General features: G+C 37.6%; 1 protein-coding gene across 4 annotated transcripts in view; it reads right to left on the reverse strand.

Moving 5' to 3' along the window:
* Nucleotides 1–111: 111 nt before the first annotated feature.
* The window catches only part of ZNF691 (zinc finger protein 691), a 31,493-nt gene continuing 9,457 nt past the window's right edge, over nt 112–22,147 (reverse strand). Inside the window, exons 4-5 of one of the 4 annotated variants that reach the window (XM_046660040.1) lie at nt 8,908–9,057; nt 112–671 (exon numbers count right to left, since the gene is read on the reverse strand). The gene's annotated coding sequence lies outside the window, so the exon portion shown is untranslated. Of the gene's footprint in view, nt 672–6,252; nt 7,761–8,490; nt 9,058–22,147 lie in introns of those variants that run through there. The other 3 variants (XM_046660041.1, XR_006888424.1, XM_046660039.1) reach the window with 3 other exon arrangements.

The following is a 22,147-nucleotide window of genomic DNA, read 5'->3' on the forward strand; positions in this document are numbered from 1 at the left end:
GGGGGGGGGGGGGGGGGGGGGGGGGGGGGGGGGGGGGGGGGGGGCGGCGTTCCCCAGAACAGGCAGTTCTCTGCTACACCACCTGGGTTTCCTACAAATTAACTCAATTCTGACACTATCTGCCTGGACATAGCACCAGAACCCACAGGTTAGGGGCTCAGTCCCACGAGACTGCTTCCACTTCAGATGCCAATCGCGAGCAGTAGGTCTCCCAGTTACCCGCAACGTCTGTCCGACTTGGCTACAAAACTGAGTTCCCAAGACCTCCTCCTCCTTGGATTCCATTATTTGCTAGAGTGGCTCACAGAACTCAGGGAAATACTTGCTTATGCTTACTAGTTTATTAAAGGACATGATAAAGGAGACACATGAACAGCCAGTGAAGATACACGTAGGGCAAGGTCTGGAGGGTCCCGAACGCAGGAGCTTCTGTCCCTGTGGAGTTAGGGTGTATCACCCTCCTGGTACATGGATGTGTTCACCACCATGGGAGCTCCTCAAATTCCATGCTATTGGGATTTTTACGGAGGCTTCCTTATGCAGGCACGATCAGTTATTCACTCCATTTTCCATCCCTCTCCTTTCTCAAGAGAATGGTGGGTGAGGCTGAAAATTCCAAGCTTTTAATCATGACTTGGTCTTTCTGGTGACTGGTCCCCATCCAGAGTCATCTCAAAAACAAAAGACACTCTTATCACCCGGGGAATTCCAAGGGTTTCAGGAGCTCTGTGTTAGGAACTGGAGTCAAAGACCAAATATTAGAACAAAAGATGCTCTTAGTGCTCTTATCACTTAGGAAATTCCAAGGGTTTTAGGAGCTCTGTGCCAGGAACCAGGACAGAGACCAATACATATTTTTTCTATTTTCTCACAATCATTTCTTACATAATTATCATACACTATCAAAGCCAGGAATATGATATTGGTACAGCGTATGTGTATAGTTCTGTGTTATTTTTTCACATGTGTATATGTATGTAACCACCAGCACGATCAAGATGCAGAACTATTCTATCACCATGAAGAGCTCCCTTGTGCTATTCTTTATAGTCACACCCCTGTCCCCTCCCTCGCTCATCTTTTTATTCTCTTAACACTGTCTTTCAAAGACCAGAAGTTTTGAGTAATAAAACTTTTTTTAATAAAAAATGGGCAGATATTTGAACAGACACTTCTGTTCAGATGATTTATGGATACTGAATAAGCACATAGACAGATCTGCAGTATCATTAGTCACTTGGGAAATGAAACTAAAACACAATGGTACACTTTTCTAAAGATTGGCACCTGAGCTAACATCTGTTTTCAATTTTTTTTCTTTCTTCTCCCCAAAGCCCCCAGTACATAGTTGCATATTCTAGTTGCAGGTCCTTCTGGTTCTGCTATGTGGGACACTGCCTCAGCATGGCTTGATGACTGGTGCTCGGTCCGCGCCCAGGATCCTAACCAGTGAAACCCTGGGCCCCGAGGCGGAGTGTGGAACTTAACCACTTGGCCACGGGGCCAGCACCCACAAAACAACTGTACATACTGTATGATTCCATTTCTATAAAATTCCAGTAAATGCAACCAAATCTACAATGACCAAAGCAGATTCAGTAGTCACCTGGAACCAAATGGAACATGAAGATGAGAGGGATTTTGGAGGATAATGGATATGTTCATTATCTGATTGTGGTGATGACTTTACGGGTGCATACCTGTGTCAAAACTTATCAAATTATACATTTTAAATATGTGTAGTTCATGGTATGCCAATTATACCTCAATAAAGCTGTCAAAAGCAAACAACCCATTAAAGATTTATTTCTTGCTCGTGCGTCATGCCCATCATGAATTGGCTGGAAGTGTTTTCCCCATCCTCCCTCTGGGACCCAGGCTGACAGAGAAGGCCTGCCCGGGCAGTCTCGATTGCCGTGGCAGAGGGAGGCACAAGCAGGTGGCAAAACACACTGATTCTTAGAGCTTCCACCCAGAAGTAATAAGGCCACATCTAAGTTTTGAGGCTTTATTAGGTGCTCATGGCTTCAGGATTATTATATATTCCTGTTGAATTGGAACTCATCATTACATGGCCTTTTTTTTAAACCTGGTAATAATACTTTTCCCTTTATAATCTGTGATTTCTCATATTAACATAGCTACACACAGGCCCCTTTTTCTCTTATTTTTGGTTAGTAATTACTTGAGTTATCTTTTTGAATCCTTTTAACTTTAACCTTTCTGTGTCCTTACATTGCATTTGTTTGTTTATTTATTGTGGTAAGAACATTTAACATGGGATTCACCCTCACCAAATTTTAAGTATACAAACAGTATTGTTACTCTGGGCACTACGTTGTATTATTGTTACTAAAGGAATTGTATTGTCTCTAGTACTTATTCACCCTGCATGACCGAAACTTTATAAGTAGAATCACGAAGTATCTGTCCAACTATGACTGGCTTATTTCGCTCAGCGTAATGTCCTCAAGGCTCATCCATATTGTTGGACATGGTGGGATTTACTTTTTTTTTTTAAGGCTGATTAATATTCCATCGTATGTATATACAACATTTTCTTTATCTACCCCACATTGATGGACATTTAGGGGCTTTCCATACCTTGGCTATTGTGAACAATGCTGCAATGCACTTGGGAGTAAAGACATCTCTTTGAGATCCTTCTTTCAATTCTTTTAGATAGATACCCAGAAATGGGATTGCTGGATCACATGGTAGTTCAATTTTTAACTTTTTGAGGAATCTCCATACTGTTTTCCACAGCAGCTGCACCATTTTATATTTCTGCCAACAGTGCACAAGAGTTCCAGTTTCTCCACATCCTCATCAACACTTGTTTTGTTAATAGTGGCCATCCTAACAGGTGTGAGGTAACATCTCATTGTGGTTTTGATTTGCATTTCCCTCATGATTAGTGATGTCAAGCACCTTTTCATATACCTGTCGGCCATTCGTATGTCTTCTTTGGAGAAATGTCTATTCAAGTCCTAACCCATTTTTTAATCAGGTTTTTGTTTTTTTGCAATTGAGTTGTAGGAGTTCGTTTTATCTTTTGGCTATTAACCCCTTATCAGATATAGGGTTTGCAATATTTTCTCCCACTCTATAGGTTACCTTTTCATTTTGTTGACAGTGCCCTTTGCTGTTCAGAAGTTTTTTATAGTTTGATGTTGTCCCTCTTGTCTATTTTTGCTTTTGTTGCCTGTGATTTTGGTGTCATATCCAAGAAATTACAAAGACCAGTGTCAAGAAGATTTTCCCTTAGGTTTTATTCTAGGGGTTTTACAGTTTCAGATCTTACATTTAAGTCTTTAATCCATTTTGAGTTGAATTTTGTGTATGGTGTAAGATAGGGGTCTAATTGCATTCTTTTGCATGTGGATACCCAGTTTTCCCAACACTATTTGTTGAGGAGACTATCCCTTCCATTGTGTATTCTTGGCTCTCTTGTCAAAGGTCAGTTGACTGTATACACGTGGCCCTCTATTCTGTTCCGTTATTCTATATGTCTGTCTTTATACTGATATCATACTGTTTTTATTACTGTAGCTCTGTAATATATTTTTAAATGAGAAAGTGTGATGCCTCCAGCTTTGTTCTTCTTTCTCAAGATTGCTTTGGCTTTTGCGCGTCTTTCGTGGTACCATGTGAATTTTAGGATTTTTTTTATTTCTGTAAAAAATTGCCAAGATTTTGATGGGGATAGAATGGAACCGATATATCACTTTGGGTGGCATAGATATCTTAACAATGTTATCTTTCAATGCATGAACATGGGATGTCTTTCCATTTATTTGTGTCTACTTTAATTTATTTCAGCATTGTTTTATTGTTTTCAGTGTATGAGCCTTTTGCCTCCTTGGGCAAGTTTATCCTAAGTATTTCATTCTTTTTGATGCATTATAAATGGGATTGTTTCTTAATTTCCTTTTCAGTTAGTTCATTGTTGGTCTATAGAAATGCAACTGATTTTTGTATGTGGATTTTCTATTCTGCAACTGAATTTGTTTATTAGTTCTAACAGGTTTTTTTTTTTATGTAGAGTCTTCAGGGTTTTCTACATATAAGATCAGATCATCTGCAAACAGAGATAATTTCACTTTTTCCTTTCTAATTTGGATGCCTTTTATCTATCTATCTATCTAATCTCTGTAATTTCTCTGGCTAGGACTTCAAGTACTATGTTGAATAAAAGTAGTAAGAGTGGGCATCCTTGCCTTGTTCCTAATCTTGGAGGAAAAGCTTTCAGTTTTTCACTGTTGAGTATGATGTTCCCTGTAGGCTTTTCATATATGGTCTTTATTATGTTGAGGTACATTGCTTCTATACTTAGTTTGTTGCGTGTTTTTATCGTGATAGGATGTTGAGTTTTGTCCAATACTTTTTCTGCAAAGTTGAGATGCTCATGTGATTCTTGTCCTTCATCTGTTAGTGGTATATTACATTTATTGATTTTCACACCATGCATCCTGGGGATAAATATAACTTGGTCATGATATATAATACTTTTAATGTGCTCTCAAATTCTGTTTGCTAGTATTTTGTTGAGGATTTTTACGTCATATTCTTGAGGGATATTGGTCTGTAGTTTTTTCTTTTCTTGTAGTGTCTTTCTTTGGTATCAAGGTAATGCTGGCCTCATAAAATGTTGGACATGTCCTTTCCTCTTCAATTTTTTGGAAGAATTTGAGAAGCATTGGCATTAATTCCTCCTGAAATATTTGGTAGAATTCTCCTATAAAACCATCTGATCCAGGACTTTTCTTTGTTGGGAGCATTTTGATTACTGATTCAATCTTAATAGTTACTGATTTGTTCATATTTTCTATTTCTTCATGATTCAATCTTGGTGGGTTGTATGTTTCCAATAATTTATCCATTTCTTCTAGGTTATCCAATTTGTTGGAGTATACTTGTTCATAGTAGTCTTTTATGATCCTCTTTGCTTCTGTGGCATTAGTTGCAATGTCTCCTCTTTCATTTCTGATTTTTGTTATTTGAGTCTTCTCTTTTTTCTTACTTAGCCTAGCTAAGGGTTTGTCAATTTTGTTGACCTTTTCAAGAAGTCAATTCCCAGTTTTGTTGATTTTTTTCTAATCTCTATTTCATTTATTTCTACTCTAATCTTCAGTTATCAGAAGATAACTTTGGGTTTAGTTTTTTCTTCTTTTTCTAGTTCCTTGAGGCATAAAGTGAGTTGCTGATTTGAGATCTTTCTTCTTTTTTAACGTAGGCATGTTCTGCTACAAACTTCCCTCTTAGTGTTGCTTTTCTATATCCCATAAATTGTGGTATGCTGTGTTTTCATTTTCACTTGTCTCAAGATATTTTATGATTTCCCTTGTGATTTCTTCTTTCACCCATTGGTTATTCAAAAGTGTTTTGTTTAATTTCCACTATTTGTGAATTTTCCAATTTTCCTTCTGTTGCTGATTGCTAGTTTCATTCCACTCTAGTCAGAAAAGATACTTAGTATGATTCCAATCCTCCTAACTTTGTTAAGACTTGCTTTGTGGCCTAACATGTGATCTATCCTGGGGAATGTTCCACGTGTACTTGAGAAGAATGTGTATTCTGCTGATGTTGGGTGGAATGTTCTGTATATGTCTGTTAGGTCCATTTGGTTTATTGCGTTGTTCATGTCACCTGTTTCCTTATTGATCTTTTGTCTAGCTGTTCTACCCATTATTTAAAGTGGGGTATTGAAATATCCTACTATTATTGTTACTATTTTTCTCTTCAGTTCTGACAATGTTTGTTTCATATATTTTGGTGCTCTAATGTTAAGTGCATATATATTTATAATTATTAGATCTTCCTAGTGAATTGAGCCTTTCATCATTATATAATGTCCTTCTTTGTCTCTTGTGACAGTTTTTGACTTAAAGTCTATTTTATCTGATATAAATATGGCTACTTTTGCTCTCTTTTGGTTACTATTTGCGTGGAATCTTTTTTCTTCTTTAGACTTTCAGCTTATGTGTGTCTTTATATGTAAAGTGACTCTGTTGCAGACAGCATATAGTTGGGTATCATTCTTTGTTTTTTTGTTTTTAAATCCATGCAGCCACTCTATGTCTTTCGATTGAGGAGTTTATCCCTTTATATTTAAAATAATTACTAAAAGGGAAGGAGTTACTATTGCCATTTTGTTCATTTTCTGTCTTGTAGCTATTTTGTCCCTTTTTCCTCTCTTTCTGCTTTCCTTGTGTGTGTTGGTTTTTTGTATTGACGTGCTTTGATTCCTTTTTCATTTTTTTTGTGTGTATCTTCTATAGGTATTTTGTGTGTGTGTGTGTGGTTACTATAGGGCTTACACAAAACATCTTCTAGTTATAATAATCTATTTTAAGCTGATAACAACTTCAATCATATACAAAACCCCAACTCTTTTGCATCTCCCCACCTTCCATTTTATGTTACTGATGTCATAAACTACATCTTTATACAAATTGTGTTCATTAACATAGTTTTATAGTTAGAGTTATTTTTACTCATTTATCTTTTAAATCCTATACTATAATTAAAAGTGCTTTTTGGAACACCGTTACAATATTACAATATTCTCTATTTCTTTATATTTTTACCTTTACCAACAGCTGTATATTTTCCTATGCTTTCATGTTTCTGTCTAGAATCCTTCTGTTTCAACTTGTGGACTCCCTTTGAGATTTCTTGTAAGACATACCTAGTGCTGATGAATTTCCTCAGCTTTTGTTTTTCTGGGAAAGTCCTTATTTCTCCTTCATTTTGAAAGATGGTTTTTGCAGGTAGAGTATTATTGGTTGGCAGGTTTTTCCTTGCAGTGCCTTGAATATATCATCCCACTCACTTCTGACCTGTGGGGTTTCTGCTGAGAATACATTGATAATTCTATGGGTGCTCCCTTGTATGTAGCCAGTTGCTTCCAAGATTCTCTCTTTGTCTTTGACTTTTGACAGTTTGATTATAATGTGTCTTGATGAGGCCTCTTTGGATTCATCGTACTTGGAGTCCTTCGACCATCTTGAATTTGGATGTCCATTTCCTTCCTTAGTTTTGGGAGTTTTTTGGCCATTATTTCTTCAAATAAGCACTCTGCCCCTTTTTCTCTCCTTTCTTCTTCTGGAACTCCCATAATGTATATATTGGCCTGCTTTATAGTATCCTATAAGTCCCTTAGGGCTTTCTTCATTTTTCTTCATTCTTTATGGCTTCTGTTCCTCTGACTCGGTAATGTCAAATGGCCTGTCTTCAAGTTTGCTGATTCTTTCTTCTGTTTGATGAAGTGTGATGTTGAACCCCTCTGATGGATTTTTCAGTTTCAGTTAGTGTATTCTTCAATTTCAGAATTCCTGCTTGCTTCTTTTTTATAGTTTCTGTCTCTTTGTTGATATTCTCATTTTGTTCATGCATCATTATCCTGATTTTCTTATGGACTGGCTTCAGGCAAGGGAAGACCCTTAATAATCAGCCTAGCTAGAGATTCTGAGGACCTGTGAAAACTTTTTGGTGGATACAACTTCTCTGAGCTTGTGTAGCTATTTCCCAATCAGAGAGGTTTGCTGGTTTCTTTTTCAGGTGTTTTCTCTTTCCATAATCTCTTGCTCCCTCTGGTGTCTGTCCGTGGTACTGCAGGTTCTCTGGTGCCACGGCACCAAGCCACCTGACACAGCAGCATCGAACAGTATGTTGTGCTCAGTGGCATCTGAAGTATTTTGGCTCCCCATCAGTACTCCAAATCAGATGAGACAGAAACCACTCCCTCTGGTGGCCCTCTGCAAAGCCAAAACATTGGATGCATGATCTGCTTTTCTCCCCACCTTACCCACCACCCTCCCAAAGAACAACCCAAACTGAGCTGTGACAGCTTATGGGTTTCTGGAGTTCTCATAAAGGTATTTTGATCCATACATTGTTGTTAAGTCAGTGTCTCTGTTGGAGATGAAGGCTAGGACTTCCTATCGCACCATCTTGCTGAGATCATGGTCTTATCTCTTTCTTGTAGTGTGATATTTCATTTCTCTAAAGCAGCATCAATTATTGCACATGTTCCAATTTTGGAGATGTTAAAATGTGGGGGAAAAAATGACCAATGGTAAAAGTAAGACACCATATATGATAAGATGGGCCACAGTCATGTTATGGAAGAAATTCACTTCTAAGTATTAGTTAAGGTGAAAGGTTAGGATGTCATAAAAAAGACCCAACAAAGCAGTTGCTTGGAGTGCAAAAAAGTGTGTTTCTCTCTCACTAAGGGTTGTGAGGTGAGCAGGGTAGCATTGCTACATGATAAATTCAAGAACCCAGTTCCTTTTATCCTGTTGCTCTGCCATCCACTAGGATGCAGTATCTGGGACATACTTGTACTAAAAATGATTCATTGTTTATCTGAAATTCAAATTTAACTGGGTGTCCTATGTTTTATCTGGTAAGGCTACACTAGGACATTGTATAGTCTTCAGTCATCAAAGCTGGGTTCCTGCAGGTTACAGCTGGTGAAAAGGGAAAAGAAAGTGAAGTGAAGGCATGCCTGCTTTCCTGAGGCTACACCCAGAAATGTCACATACCATTTCTGCTCATTTTCCATTGGCAAGAACTTAAATCATATTATTATACTTTACTGCAAAGGAGACTGGGAAATGTTGGTTAGTTAAGTGCCCCCCAAAATGGGTGAACAGATTTTGAAGGACAATCATCAGTCTTCATCATAAAAACCTCTTGGGCTGATCTATGTCTTTTATTTATTCTTTCCATATCTTTGTATTTTTGCTCTACATTTTAGGGGCTCTTTTGATTTGATCTTCCAAATTGTCTCTTGAATATCTTATTTTAACTATCATATGTTTAATTTCCAAAAGCTATTTCTTAGTTTCTAATTGTGTCTTTCCACTAGCAACCTTTCTTGTTTTATAAAGGTCATACCTTCCCACATCTTCCTGAGGATAGAATCAGAATTTTTAAATATTCTACTGTGCCATTACAATTTGCTGTTGTCCGGAGTCGCTTATTCTGTTTATCTTGTCTCTTTCTCATACTTCTAGCTGTCATCATAATCCTGGTGCTCCTGGTTGCCTGTTTATGGAATAAAAGATCAAGTTGATTAATCTCAGTAATTGAACTGGTTTCCACCGTTGCTGTATCTGTTTCCCTGAGAGACAGCCCTGTTAAATAGTAAGAATGAGTGGGGTCTTCTGGCAGGCTTTACTGTGGGGTGAGTGGGTGGGCAATTCTTGGGGGAATGGGTCTGGGGAGGGTTTGTAAATGTCAGAATGACAAAAGTTTTATTCTGGGATGTCAACATCACACTAAACACACTCAGTTCTCCTGGAGATTTATTGGATTTCTATAGAATGAGCCTTCCGGGTTTTTGCTGTGTGTGTGTGTTTGTGCGTGTGTGTGTGTTGTTTGTCTAGAGGTGAGTGCCAGTCACCCTCCCTCCTGGAGGTAAGTTGGGGAGTGACTGGTGTCAGCTTCTGCACAGAAAGACCTTCTACAGACTCTCTAGTTTTTAAGTCTACTTTTCATGTCTGTCCTCAGTACTTGCTAATTATAAACTCAGAGCCTCTCCGGGATTTTGCCAGGAAGACTGGCTCTCACTGCCATTGCCTATGTTCTGGGCTATGGTTCCTCCACTCTGTTGAGCTATCAATGTACGTCATCTACTTCTAGAAATTTGTTGAAGTCTATGTACCTGCCACCCATCTTCCCTGCCATTTTCTTTGCTGTTATATTCCTTTTCCGTCATTTTAGTGGGGTCTCAGAAGGAAGAGGAAACAATCACTGGTGCTCAGACTACTCTCTTGTACCACAAATATGTTTGCGTGCTTTGCAAATCTCCAAGGGTATTTGTTTGTTTATTTTTGCAACTGCTTCATGGGGTGGGTTTATGCTGTTAAATGGTGAGGCGTTTGTTCTGCTGAGCTTTTTGATGTGTTTGTGCATGCAAATTGACATCGGGGCTGAGGAAAGCTAAATAGCTTTTTTTTCTTATTGAGGTAGCATTGGTTTTATAAACTTGTATAAATTTCAGATGTACATCATTATAGTTTGGCTTCTGTATAGCCTACATCTTGTTTACCACCAAAAGTCTAGTTTCCATTCATCACCATACAAATGTCCCCCTTCACTCCTTTCATCCTCCCCCGACTACACTTCCCCTCTGGTAACCACCAATCTGTTCTCTATATCTATGTATTTGCTTGTTGTTGTTTTATCTTCCACATATGGGTGAAATCAAATAGTACTTCTCTTTCTACATCTGACTTATTTCATTTAGCATAATACCCTCAAGAACCATCCACATTGTCGCAAATGGCAAGATTTCATCTTTTTTATGGGTGAGTAGTATTCCACTGGGTGTATGTACCATATCTTTATTAATTCATCTGTTGATGGACACTTAGGTTGCTTCCAAACCTTGGTATTGTGAACAACGCTGCAGCGAACACAGGGGTGCATCTATCCTTTCGAATTAGCGCTTTCATGTTCTTTGGATAAATACTCACAACTGGAATCACTGGCTCATATGGTTCTATTTTTCATTTTTTGAGGAATCTCCATACTGTTTTCCATAGTGGCTACACCAATTTACATTCCCACAGCAGTGTTACAAGGGTTCCCTTTTCTGCACATCCTCTCCAACACTTGTTATTTCTTGTCATTTTAATAAGAGCCATTCTGACATGTGTGAGGTCATATCTCATTGTAGTTTTGATTTAAATTTCCATAATATCTCTTCATGTGCCTGTTGGCCATCTTTATATCTTCTTTGGAAGAATGCCTGTTCAGATTCTCTGCTCATGTTTTTTATATTGGGATTGTGATAGTTTACAACATTGTGAAATTTCAGTTGTACATGATTATTTGTCAGTCACCATATAAGTGTGCCCCTTCACCCTTTGTGCCCAACCCCTGACCCCCTTCCCCCCGGTAACCACTAAACAGTTCTCTTTGTCCGTGGGTTTGATTATCTTCCACATCTGAGTGAAATCATATGGTGTTTGCCTTTCTCTGTCTGGCTTACTTTGCTTAACATAATACCCTTAAGGTCCATCTATGTTATTGCAAATGGGACAATTTTGTCTTTTTTATGGGTGAGTAGTATTTCATTGTGTGTGTGTGTATATATACCACATCTCCTTTAGCCAATCATCAATCAGTGGGCACTTGGGTTGCTTCCACATCTTGGCTACTATGAATAATGCTGCAATGAGTATAGGGATGCATAAGTTTCTTTGAACTGTTGATTCCAAGTTCTCTGGATAAATACCCAGTAGTGGGATAGCTGGGTCATAAGGTATTTCTATTTTTAATTTTTTGATAAATCTCCATACTGTTTTCCAGAGTGGCTGCACCAGTTTGCATTCACACTAGCAGTGTATGTGTTCTGTTTTCTCCAAAACCTCTCCAGCATTTGTTATTGGTTGTCTTGGTTATTATAGTCATTCTAATGGATGTAAGATGATATCTTAGTGTAGTTTTGATTTGTATTTCCCTGATGATTAGCAGTGTTGAACATCTTTTCATGTGCCTATTGGCTGTCTGTATATCTTCTTTGGAGAAATGTCTGTTCATATCATGCACCCATTTTTTTATTAAGTTGTTTGTTTTCTTGGTGTTGAGTTGTGTGAGTTCTTTATATATTATGGAGATTAACCCCTTGTCGGATATATGATTTGCAAATATTTTCTCTCAATTGGTGGGTTGTCTTTTCATTTTGATCCTGGTTTCCCTTGCCTTGCAGAAGCTCTTTAGTCTGATGAAGTCCCACTTGTTTATTTTTTCTTTTTGTTTCCCTTGTCCAAGAAGACATGGTATTTGAAAAGATCCTTTTAAGACTGTTGTCAAAGGGTATACTGCCTATATTTTCTTCCAGAAGTTTTATGGTTTCAGGTCTTATCTTCAAGTCTTTAATGCATTTTGAGTTTATTTTTGTGTATAGTATAAGATAATGGTCTACTTTCATTCTTTTGTGTGTGGCTGCCCAGATTTCCCAACACCATTTATTGAAGAGACTTTCCTTTCTCCACTGTCTGTTTTTAGCACCTTTGTTGAAGATTAACTGTCCATAGATGTGTGGTTTTATTTCTTAGCTTTCACTTCTAACCCCTTGATCTGTGTGCCTGTTTTTGTACCAGTACCATGCGGTTTTGATTACTATGGTTTCGTAGTATATTTTGAAGTCAGGGATTGTGATGCCTCCAGCTTTGTTCTTTTTTCTCAGGATTGCTTTAGCTATTCAGGGTCTTTTGTTACCCCATAAGAATTTCAAGATTCTTTGTTCTATTTCCGTGAAGAATGTCACTGGGATTCTGATTGGGATTGCATTGAATCTGTAGATTCCTTTAGGTAATATGGACATTTTAATGATGTTTATTCTTCCAACCCATGTGCCTAGAATATCTTTCCATTTCTTTATGTCATCATCAATTTCTTTCAGTAATGTCTTATAGTTTTCATTATACAGGTCTTTCACCTCCTTGGTTAAGTTCATCCCAAGATATTTTATTCTTTTTGTTGTGTTTGTAAATGGAATTGTGTTCTTGTGTTCTCTTTCTGTTAGTTCGTTATTAGAGTAGAGAAATGCAAGTGATTTTTATAAGTTGATTTTGTACCCTGCAACTTTGCTATAGTTGTTGATTATTTCTAATAGTTTTTCAATGGATTCTTTAGGGTTTTCTGTATGTAAAATCATGTTGTCTGCAAACAGCAAGAATTTCACCTTTTCATTGTCTATTTGGATTCCTTTTATTTCTTTTTCTTGCCTAACATCTCTGGCCAAAACCTCCAGTACTATGCTGAATAAGAGTGGTGAGAGTGGGCACCCTTGTCTTGTTCCTGTTCTCAGGGGGATGGCTTTCAATTTTCCCCCACTGAGTATGATGTTGGCAGTGGGTTTGTCATATATGGCCTTTATTATGTTGAGGTACTTTCCTTCTATACTCATTCTATTAAGAGTTTTCATCATAAATGGATGTTGGATCTTGTCAAATGCTTTCTCTGTATCTATTGAGATGATCATGTGGCTTTTGACCCTCATTTTGTTAATGTGGTGTATCACATTGATTGATTTGCAAATGTTGAACCATCCCTGTGTCCCTAGTATACATCCCACTTGACCATGGTGTATAATCTTTTTAATGTATTGCTGTATTTGGTTTGCCAATATTTTGTTGAAGATTTTTGCGTCTATGTTCATCAGTGATATTGGCCTGTAATTTTCCTTCTTTGTTTTGTCCTTGTCTGGCTTTGGGATCAGGGTGATATTCACCTCATAGAATGTGTTAGGAAGTGTTCCATCTTCCTCAATTTTCTGGAATAGTTTGAGAAGGATAGGTATTACATCTTCTTTGAATGTTTGGTAGAATTCTCCAGAGAAGCCATCTGGTCCTGGACTTTTATTTTGGGGGAGTTTTTTTTATTACTGTTTCAATATCTTTACTTGTGATTGGTCTATTCGGATTCTCTATTTCTTCTTGATTCAGTTTTGGGAGGTTGTACAAGTCTAAGAATTTATCCATTTATTCTAGATTGCCCAATTTGTTGACATATAGTTTTTCATGGTATTCTCTTATAATCCTTTGTATTTCTGTGGTATCCACTGTAATTTCTCTTCTTTCATTTCTAATTTCATTTGAGCTTTCTCTCTTTCTTTCTTAATGAGTCTGGCCAAGGATTTGTCAATTTTGTTTATCTTCTTCAAAGAACCAGCTTTTTGTTTCATTGATCATTTCTACTGTCTTTTTTGTTTCAATTTCATTTCTTTCTCCTCTAATTTTTATTATTTCCCTCCTTCTACTGACTTTGGGCTTTGTTTGTTTTTCTTTTTCTAATTCTGTTAGGTGTAGTTTGAGATTGCTTATCTGAGATTTTTCTTGTTTGTTAAGGTGAGCCTGTATTGCAATGAACTTCCCTCTTAGGACTGCTTTTGCTGCATCCCATATGAGTTGGTGTGGTGTGTTTTCATTTTCATTTGTCTCCAGATACTTTTTGATTTCTCCTTTGATTTCTTCAATGATCCATTGGTTGTTCAGTAGCATGTTGTTTAGTCTCCACGTCTTTGTCCCTTTCCCAGTTTTTTCTTGTAATTGATTTCTAGTTTCATAGCATTATGGTCAGAAAAGATGCTTGATATAATTTCAATCTTCTTAAATTTATTGAGGCTTGCCTTGTTTCCCCAAATATAGTCTATCCTTGAGAATGTTCCATGCACACTTGAGAAGAATGTGTAATCTGCTGTTTTAGGATAAAGTGTTCTATATATATCTATTAAGTCCATCTGGTCTAGTTTTTCAGTTAAATCCACAATTTCCTTGTTGACTTTCTGTCTGGATGGTCTATCCATTGTGTAAGTGGAGTGTTGACGTTCCCTATATTATAGTGTTGTTATTAATATCTCCTTTTAGGTTTCTCAATAGTTGCTTTACGTACTTTGGTGCACCTGTGTTGAGAGCATAGACATTTATAAGTGTTATGTCTTCTTGGTGGAGTGTCTCTTTTATCATTATATGCTGCCCCTCTTTGTCTCTCTTTATCTGTCTTATCCTGAAGTTTACTTTGTCTGATATAAGTATGGCAACACCTGCTTTCTTTTGTTCATTATTAGCTTGGAGTATCATCTCCATCCCTTCACTCTGAGCCTATGCTTGTCTTTGGAGCTGAGATGTGTTTCCTGGAGGCAGTATATGGTTGGGTGTTGTTTTTTAATCCATCCTGCCACTTAGTCTCTTTTGATTGGAAAATTCAATCAATTTACATTTAGAGTGATTATTCATATATGAGAGCTTAATACTACCATTTTATTCCTTGTTTTCTGGTTCTTCTGCATTTTCTTTGTTTCTTGTCCCACGTATTTCAGACTACTAATTTGGTTAGGTAGTTTTCTATGCTGGTTTTCTTAGTTTTATCTTTATTTATTATTTTTGTCTCTGTTCTAATTATTTTTTTAGTGGTTACCATAAGGTTTGTATAAATAAAACCTTGTAGATGAGATAGTCCATTTTCTGATAGCCTCTTATTCCTTAGACTAAGCTGATTCCATCTCTTTCCTCTGCCCCTTCTAAGTTGTTATTGTTACATCTTATGCTATCTTGTGTTGTGAGTCTGTGGTTAAAATGACAAGATTATATTTATTTTTGGTGTTTTCCTTCCCTTTATCTTTAATGTTATAGTTAAGTGTTTGCTAACCTGTTCTGATAGAGAGCTATAATTTTCTGATTTTGTCTATCTATTTATCTCCTTCCTCAGGGTTTTGTAACCTTTTTCTTTTTTTCAAGTATGAGGACCCTCTTGAGGATTTCTTGTGTGGGGGGACTTGTGGTGATGAACTCCCTTAGCTTTTGTTTATCTGGGAAAGTTTTTATGTTTCCATCATATCTGAAGGATATTTTCGCTGGATAGAGTATTCTTGGCTGAAAGTTTTTGTCTTTCAGAATTTTGAATGTGTCATTCCACTCTCTCCTAGCCTGCTAAGATTTCTGCTGAGAAAACTGCCGAAGGCCTGATAGGGGTTCCTTTGTAAATTATTTTCTTCTGCCTTACTACCCTTAATATTTTTTCTTCATCATTGACTTTTGCCAGCTTTACTACTATATGCCTTGGAGAAGGTCTTTTTACACTGATAATGTTTGGAGATCTATTGGTTTCTGTCACTTGTATTTCCTGCTCCTTCCCCAGGTTTGGTAAGTTCTCAGCTATTATTTCTTTGAACAAGCTCTCTGCTCCATTCTCCTCCTCTTCTCCCTCTGTAATACCTATAATTCTTATGTTGCATTTCCAATTGAGTCAGATATTTCTTGGAGAATTTTTTCATTTCTTTTTAGTTGTAGTTCTTGCTCCTCCTCCATCTGAAGCATTTCTATATTTCTGCCCTCAAGACTGCTGATTTGTTCCTCCATAATACCAGCTTTATTGTTCAAGGAGTCCAGATTTTTCTTTATCTCATCCATTTGTTTTTCATCTCCAACATTTCTGATTGGTTCTTCTTTATAATTTCAATCTCTTTTGTGAATAAGTCCCTCTGTTCATTAAATTTATTCCTGATTTCATTGAACTGTCTATCTATATTTTCTTTTAACTCATTGAGTTTTTTATGATAGCTATTTTGAATTCTCTGTCATTTAGATTATAAATTTCTGTGCCTTCAGGATTGATTCCTGGGTACTTATCATTTTCCTTCTGGTCTGGAGATTTAATATATTTTTCCATTCTGCATGACAGCGTGGATTTGTGCCTCTGCATAGAGATAGTATTTGGCCACAGCTTCCACTTGCCATCACTGGCGGGAGGGGCGGGAGCTGTGTAATCTGAGCCTACCAGGATCCCCATCAGCTGTGCCTGACCGAGCCTTGTCCACTCCTTGGGATTGCAGTGGCCCTGTGGGGTCTCCCATCAAATGGCAAAGCAATCATGTGGGTCTCCAGAATGCTGCCACCTGCTCCCACAGTCCCACCCAGATGTGCTCCCCACTTCAGGACCACAGCAGTACTATGGATGTTCACGGTAGCTGGAGCTTGTTTGCCTAGACTTGCAGCTCCACTGCCATCTGGTCCTAGGTTGTACCAGCTATTGTGCTTGGTGGGCACAGCCTCCCCACTGGGACCAAGCCAGAGCCACTCCCTAGGATCATGGTGGGACTGTGCACTCTGCCACCGGTCAAGAGAGTGATCACATGGGGGCTCAGGGCTGCTGCCACATGCTATCAAAGTCCTGCCAAGCCAAACTCCCTCCTTTGGGGCTGCAATGGCACTGCAGGCATTTGCAGCAGCCATAGCTCGTTCACCCGGCCTCAGATATGCCGCCATCTGCTCCTAGGTCTGTGCTTAGGTTGCACCAGCTCTTGTGCTTGGTGGGCAGGACCCCCCACTGGGTCCAAGCCAGAGCCACTCCCTGGGACCACAGTGGGACTGTGGGTTTTCCCTCTGGACCAGACAGTGATCATACGGGGGCTCAGGGCTGACATCACATGTTTCCACAGTCACGCCAAGGTAGACACCCACTCTTGGGGTCACGGTGGTGGTATGAGCACTTCAGCCAAGAGAGCAGTCACATGCAGGTACTGGGCTGCCTGGGGACCAGAGAGTGCTCACCTATCTCCACCATCTCCCTGTGGGTAGTCCATCCACCCTCAGATGTGTAGCTGGATGGGTCTCTCAGGCATCTTGATGTGTTGTGTGGCTATCCTCCATTGATCAATGAATGTCCATTTAGTTGTAGCTCAAAGGAGGAGAGACAAAGAGAACTGCTCACTCCACCATGTTGCTGATGTCACTCCTCTGCTCATTTTAAAATTGGGTTGCTTTTGTTGTTAGTTGTATGAGTTCTTTATATATTTTGGATATTAACCTCCTATCAGATACGTGATTTTCAAATATCCTCTCTCAACTGATGTTTTCTTATTTTGTTAATGGTTTCCTTTGCTGTACAGAAGCTTTTTGTTCTGATGTAGTCCCATTTGTTTATTTTTTCTTTTGTTTCCCTTGCCTGAGGAGACATATCCAAAAAGATATTTCTAAGATGAATGTCAAAGAGCATACTGCCTATGTTTTCTTCTAGTTTTCTGGTTTCAGGTCTTATATTCAAGTCTTTAATCCCTTTTGAGTTAATTTTTGTGAATGGTGTAAGATAGTGGTCTACTTTCATTATTTTCCACATGGTTGTCCAGTTTTCCCAACACTATTTATTGAAGAGACTTTCCTTTCTCCATTGTATGTGCATTGTATCTCCATTCTCCATTCTTTGTTGTAAACTAGCTGTCCATAAATGTGTGGGTTTATTTCTGGGCTCTCAATTCCGTTCCATTGATCTGTATGTCTGTTTTTCTGTCAGTACCACACTGTTTTGATTACTATAGCTTTGTAGTATACTTTGAAATCAGGGAGTGTGATACATTCAGCTTTCTTCTTTTTTCTCAGGATTGTTTTGGTTATTCGGGGTCTTTTGTTGTTCCATATAAATTTTAGGATTCTTAGTTCTATTTCTTTGAAAAATGTCATCAGGATTTTGATAGGGGTTGCATTGAATCTGTAGATTGCTTTAGGTAATATGGACATTTTAACTATGTTTATCCTTCCAATCCATAACCATGGAATAATTTTACATTTCTTTAGGTCTTCTTCGATTTCTTTCAACAATATCTTATAGTGTTCCATATACAGGTCTTTCACCTTGGTTAAATCTATTCCTAGGTATTTTATTCTTTTGTTGCAATTGCAAATGGGATTGTATTCTTGATTTCTCCTTCTGCTAGTTTGTTGTTAGAGTATAGAAATGCTCCTGATTTTTGTATGTTGATTTTGTATCTTGCAACTTCAGTACATTTATTTATTATTTCTAATAGTGTTTTTGGTACATTCTTTGGGGTTTCTATATATAAAACTATATCATCTGTTTTACTTCTTCGTTTCCAACTTGGATACATTTTATTTCTCTTTCTTGCCTAATTGCTCTAGCTAGGACTTACAATACTATTCTGAATAAGAGTGGTGAGAGTGGGCATCCTTGTCTTGTTCCTGTTCTTAGAGGGATAGCTTTCAGTTTTTCACCATTGAGTATGATGTTAGCAGTGGGTTTCTTTTTTTTTTTTTTAAAGATTTTATTTTTTTTTTCCTTTTTCTCCCCAAAGCCCCCCGGTACATAGTTGTGTATTCTTCGTTGTGGGTTCTTCTAGTTGTGGCATGTGGGACGCTGCCTCAACGTGGTCTGATGAGCAGTACCATGTCCGCGCCCAGGATTCGAACTAACGAAACACTGGGCCACCTGCAGCGGAGCGCTCGAACTTAACCACTCGGCCACAGGGCCAGCCCCAGCAGTGGGTTTCTTATATATGGCCTTTACTATGTTGAAGTACTTTCCTTCTATACCTTTTTTATTGAGAGTTTTTGCCATAAATGGATGCAGAATCCTGTCAAATGCTTTCTCTGCATGTATTGAGATGATCATGTGGTTTTTATTTTTCACTTAGTTAATGTAGTGCATCTCATCGATTGATTTGTGGATGTTGAATCATCCTTGCATCCCTGGAATAAATCTCACTTGATCATGGTATGATCCTTTTAATGTATTGCTGTATTCAATTTCCTGTATTGAACAGAATTCAATATTTTGTTGAGGATTTTTGCATCTACTTTCATCAGTGATATTGGCCTGTAATTTTCCTTTTTCATGTTGTCCTTGTCTGGATTTGGTGTCAGGGTAATATTGGCCTTGTAGAATGAGTTAGGAAGCATCTCGTCATCTTCAATTTTTTGGAATAGTTTGAGAAGGATAGAAATTAAATCTTTGAATGTTTGGTAGAATTCTCCAGAGAAGCCATCTGGTCCTGAACTTCTGTTTTTTGGGAAGTTTTTGATTACTGTTTCAATCTCTTTACTTGTGATTGATCTATTCAGATTCTTTATTTCTTCTTTATTAGGTTTTACGAGGTTGTATCATTCTAAGAATTTATCCATTTCTTCTAGGTTATCCAATTTGTTAGCATATAGTTTTTCATAGTGTTCTCTTATAATCTTTTGTGTTTCTGTGGTATCCATTGTAATTTTTCCTTTCATTTCTAATTTTATTCATTTGAGCCTTCTTTTTTTCTTAGTGAATATGACTAAGGGTTTGTCTTCTTAAAGAACCAGCTCTTAGTTTCATTCATCCTTGTTATTATTTTTTTAGTCTCTATTCATTGTTTCTGCTCTAATTTTTATTATTCCCTCCTTCTGCTGACTTTGGGCTTTGTTTGTTCTTCTTTTTCTAGTTTTTTTAAGGTGTATTTTAAGATTACTTATTTGAGGGGTTGGGCCCATGGCCAAGTGGTTAAGTTCCTGTGCTCTGCTTCAGTGGCCCAAGGTTCACTGGTTTGTATCCTGGACACAGAACTACATGAGAAGCATGCTCATCAAGACATGTTGTGGTGGCTTCCCACCTGAAGGAACTAGATTGACTTGCAACAAAGATATACAACTATGTACTGAGGCTTTGTGGAGGAAAAAAAGAGGAAGATTGGCAACAGATGTTAGCTCAGGGTCAATCTTCCTCACCCAAAAGGAATTCATTAAAAAAATAATAATAAGTATAAAGTTCTCTCTACCTTGACTTAAAAAAAAAAAATTACTCACGAGATTTTTCTTGTTTGTTGAGGTAGACCTGTATTGCTACAAATTTCCTTCTTAGAACCACTTTTGATGCATCCTATAAGAGTTAGTATGCTGTGTTTTCATTTTCACTTGTTTCCAGGTATTTTTTTATTTCTTCTTTGATCCAATGGTAGTTCAGTGGCATGTTGTTTACTCTTCAAATATTTGTGACTTTCCCAGCCTTTTCCTTGTTGATTTCTAATTTCATAGCATTGTAGTCAGAAAAGATACTTGATGTGATTTCGGTCATCTTAAATTTATTGACACTTGACTTGTTTCCCAACATATGGTCTATCTTTGAGAATGTTCCGTGTGCACTTGAGAAGAATGTGTATTCTTCTGTTTGGGGATGGAATGTTCTATATATATCTATTAAGTCCATCTGGTCTAGTTTTTCATTTAAGGCCACTGCCTCCTTGTTGACTTTCTGCCTTGATGATCTATCCATTTATGTAAGTGGGGTGTGAGGTCCCCTACTATTATTGTGTTGCTGTTAATTTCTCCCTTTAGGTCTGTTAATAGTTGTTTTATATACTTTGGTGTTTCTCTGGTAGGTGCATATATATTAATAATTGTTATGTCCTCTTGGTGGAATGTCCTTTTATCGTTATATAATGCCCCTTTTTGTCTACCACTCTTTTTTATCTTGAAGTCTGCTTTGTCTGATATAAATATGGCTACACCTGCTTTCTTTTGCTTGTCATTTGCTTGGAGTATCATCTTCCATCCCTTCACTCTGAGCCTGTGTTTGTCTTTAGAGCTGAGATGTGTTTCCTGGAGGCAGCTTCTTGTTGGGTCTTGTTTTTTTAATCCGTCTAGCCACTCTGTGTCTTTTGATTGGAGAATTCAATCCATTTACATTTACAGTGATTCTTCATATATAAGGGCTTAATGCTACTATTTTATCTCTTGTTTTCCAGTTTCCTGTATTTCCATTGTTTCTTGCCCTTTGTATTTCTGACTGCCATTTCAGTTTGGTGGTTTTCTGTGATGGGTTTCTCAGCTTTCTCTTCATTTACGATTTGTGACTCTGCTCTGATTTTTTGATTAGTGGTTACCATGAGGTTTGTATAAAAGATCTGATAGATGAGACAGTCCTTTTTCCGATAGCCTCTTATCTCCACTAGCCTAAGCAGGTTCCATCCCTTTCTTCTTCCCCTTCTGCGTTATTGTTGTCACAAATTATTCTTTTTTGTCTTGTCAGTTTGTGATTAAATTCAAGTGTTTATAGTTATTTTTGATGTTTTCTTCCCCTTTATCTTTTATGTTATAATTGTTTGCTAACCTATTCTGATAGGGAGCTGCAATTTTCTGATTTTTGTCTGTCTATTCATTTCCTTGCTTAAGGCTTTGTAAATCTTTGCCTTTTTGTTTCAGGTATGAGGGCTCCCTTCATCATTTCTTGTAAGGCAGGTCTAGTGGCAATGAACTCCCTCAGCTTTTGTTTTTCTGGAAAAGCTTTTGTTTCTCCATCATATCTGAAGGATAGTGTTTCTGAATAGAGTGTTCCATATGGTCTGCTCTATTTCCAATGCTTTCTGTTACATTCTTCATCTCATTTATTGAGTTCTTCGGCTTCAGAATTTCTGTTTGGTTCTTTTTTAGACTGTCAATCTCTTTGGTAAAGTAGTCTTTCTATTTATTTTATACTTGAGCTCAGTGAACTGCCTTTCTGAGTTTTTTTGTAGCTCACTGAGTTTCTTCATGATAGGTATTTTGAATTCTTTATCAGTTAGATCACAATCTTCCATGACTTTATATTTGGTTTCTGCAGAAGTGTCATTTTCTTTTTGTGATATCATGTCACCATGTTTTTCATGGTTCTCGCTGAGTTATTCCTCTGCTGGTTCATTTGTTGTAGCAGACACTTTTCCTATTTAGGTATAGCTTTGTTTGTTTAGATTCAAATTTTTCAATTGGTTGGAGATTAGAGACCTCTCTTTTGTTTTTCAGTAGGTGGCACTATAGCACTAGTTTTGATTTCTTTTATCTGCATTTCCTCTGGCTATATTTGAGAATCTGCATGTTCCACTCTCCACTGC

Source organism: Equus quagga, chromosome 5 (assembly GCF_021613505.1).
Source record: "Equus quagga isolate Etosha38 chromosome 5, UCLA_HA_Equagga_1.0, whole genome shotgun sequence".
Taxonomy (NCBI): Eukaryota; Metazoa; Chordata; class Mammalia; order Perissodactyla; family Equidae; genus Equus; species Equus quagga.